Raw genomic sequence first — 3,317 nt, 5'->3', positions numbered from 1 at the left:
CAGCTTTGCCATTCAGAATCTAGGCTCTTTGGTTCGCAAATGCGAGTTATATGCATTTTTAGCCGCGCCAAGTTCAATTCAAGTTATTAAATTGTGTGTCGTGTAAGAGCTGTACGTGAGGGGATCCTCTTGTCGAGCAATGACCGCATAACAGACATGGCTGATGATTTACGTCGCGTGACGAGCGAGGTGCCAGTGCGACGCGTGTGTATCCACGTAGGCCCCATATGTATCCAGTACGACGAGGGGATTCCTCCTTGATAGATGGCGCTTTTAGCGCCGTGTATGGCTAGCAACATGATGGACACGTACCAATACTTTTTTTATTGGAATAATGACGGAAGCGAAATCACAGTGAAGATATAGTAGACCATGATTGCAAACCATACGCTGTAACCTCAAACCTAAAAAGCATAATTCTAGCAATACCCGATCAGATAAGTATACGCTATATAGTGCTTAGAATGCGTAAAGTATAGTACGTGTATATATTATGTTGTAACGTTGTCTTTACATTTAATATAGAACGCCTCCTGAATCCCCCTAGCGGCGAGTGATCTCTCCCTGCGTGGATTTATATCTGCGAGTGACATTGCTACGATAAAGCCCGGATTGAAATTGAGAGCAATTAGTCGCCAATAGGTCTATATCGATCCTTTATTACCACCGGCTTGATACCCGCTGGAAGTATGTCATGTTCTCCAGAGATCTGCTGCTGCTAACGAACTTTTCGCTTCCCGCGACCACGGGGCTTCGTGAAGGTATCTTTACATAAATGCACGCGCAGCAACGCACCCGTGCATAGCAGGAATGAAAGCGACACGTTTAGCAATAATTAGAGAGAGAGAGAGAGAGAGAGAGAGAGAGAAAGAGAGAGAACGAGCGCCTGCGAGCGAGAGAGAAAAAACCGCTAAAGCAATCATTTTTAACGGTGAACCTGCCTCAATGCCCGTAACTTTATATATCAACCAATTAAGGTTTTTCAAACACATTTTGCAACGAAAGCTCTGTGTGTAACTGAAGCGCGCTGTTCTTTACCAACTGCTACATATACAATACCTGTACAAATAACGTTTGATCTTTATCTCTGATTGGTAACTTTGTAGCTTATGTAGATTGGGTTAGGTACCTGAGGTATGCATATACCATTGCATTCACTTGTAGTTAAAGCGAAAACAGCATACTGATTAGTATACGGTTTTTAGATATATATGCACAGACGCCGGCATGCAGACACGCACGCACGTGCACACGCTCCTATACGTATACGTACGCACACACGCACAGACACATGTATACGCGTGTACACACGCAGACTCGCACGCATACACGCACGCACGCACGCACGCACGCACGCAAACATGCACGCATGCACGCACGCACGCATGAGTATTTGTTTACTGCTACGAATGACTGGGACCCGGTCGTCGGTCTAATTGGTTGACAACGTTTCCTGTCGGCTAGCGCACGGATGCGGACGTCGCGGCCGTGCGCAGTACAATGGCGCGGCGACGTCGGCACTGGCGACCTGGGAAGCGACGCCGTGCTAATAAGCCGTTAGCGGCCGCATCGCACGTTCAGCAACAGCACGCAGACGCCTCTTATGTTCTGAGCGCACGTGCGCGAGCGCGTGCGTGTAAGCGTGCGTGCGTGTGTGCGTGCGTACGTGTGCGTGTGGGTGGGTGTGCGTGTGCGAGAGCGTGCGTTTAAGCGTGCGTGCGTGTGTGCGTGCGTACGTGTGCGTACATGTGCGTGTGGGTGTGCGTGTGTGGGCGTGTGTGTGCAGGTGCGTGCGGGTGTGCGTGGGCTTGTGTGTGTGTGGGCGTGCGTGTGCGTGTACGTGTGTGTGTGCGGGTGCGTGTGGGTGGGTGTGGGCGTGAGAGTGTGTGGGCGGTGTCTGGGGGTGGGTACGTGTGGGTGTGCTTGTGTGGACGTGAGAGTGCGTAGGCGTACGTGTGCGTGTGTGCGTGCGTACGTGTGCGTGTGGGTGCGTGTGGGTGTGCGTGTGCGAGAGCGTGCGTGTAAGCGTGCGTGCGTGTGTGCGTGCGGACGTGTGCCTGTGGGTGCGTGTGGGTGTGTGCGTACGTGTGCGTACGTGTGCGTGTGGGTGTGTGGGCGTGTGTGTGTGCGGGTGCGTGCGGGTGTGCGGGTGGGTATGCGTGTGCGTGTGGGTGTGTGTGGGCGTGAGAGTGTGTGGGCGTCCGTGTGTGTGGGTGTATGCGTGTGGGTGTGTGTGGGCTTGAGAGTGTGTGGGCGTCCGCGTGTGTGGGTGTGTGCGTGTGGGTGTGCGTGTGTAGGCGTGAGAGTGTTATAATATAGAGCTAATAATATACATATATATATATATGTATGCACGAATAACTAAACATGTGTGTGTGTGTAAGTGTTTATTAGCGTTAACTGAGATTTCAACGCGCAGGGTTCATTTACAGTATGAGCGACGGATGAAAGGCTGGTTTGAATTTCAACATGTTTGCCGCCATTATATGCGCGCGCACCCTGCACGCGGCGTTAAACATAATTATGCAATTGCGAACGTAGACAAACATACGACCAGATACTGTTACACGCGTACGTGCGCGCACAATAGGTACGGAAGCGCCACATGCATGCGTGGGTGCCCATCTAGATTACAATTCGGTCAGATGGCTTACATGTTGCTTATTATATTCAATCCCATTTGTTTTCATATTCAAACATATTCTGTATCAAGTCGTATACACTCTTGTTTTGTCTGTATATGCTATGTGCTGTGTTTTCTTCGCCGATCGCTAAGCGGCGCTGCTATCTGATCTCGGTCGGGTTTTCCTAACAGCTTAGGTGCTGATTGGATCGCTGTCATCGCGACTATATGCCTTACATCCAGTGAGCTATCATCGTAAAGCCAAGGGCAGTGCAAAGATCCACACAGAATGCATGGCTCACGGCAAAACGCGCATCTCTCTCATAGAACCTATACACGAGTAGATATAGTGGTGTTAGTGTGTGTCGATGCCCCGGACCGTTACCGCCGTCCACGCCATCGCCGCTTCATAATTATCGCTTATGAAATGACGACATTAATTGGCCGTTAAGTGGACGACGCGAATTGAATCGCGAAGCCAGTACCGTGAAACGAGAGGCGCGCGCGTTGCTGTTAAAATCACCGTTGATTTTGCTTACTCAAGACACACACACGAGTGTGCGGCGAGGTAGTCGAGGGAATTGGAGTGGTGAGCAATGGGCGCACACACGGGAATAAGGGAGGAGATCGAAAATATATTTAAAAAGTGAGAAAAGTGAGTCTCAAAAAAGAACGAGGAAAAAAGAGAGAGAGC

Source organism: Priapulus caudatus, unplaced genomic scaffold (assembly GCF_000485595.1).
Source record: "Priapulus caudatus unplaced genomic scaffold, Priapulus_caudatus-5.0.1 Scaffold335, whole genome shotgun sequence".
Classification (NCBI taxonomy): domain Eukaryota; kingdom Metazoa; phylum Priapulida; class Priapulimorpha; order Priapulimorphida; family Priapulidae; genus Priapulus; species Priapulus caudatus.
This window is presented reverse-complemented; position numbering follows the sequence as displayed.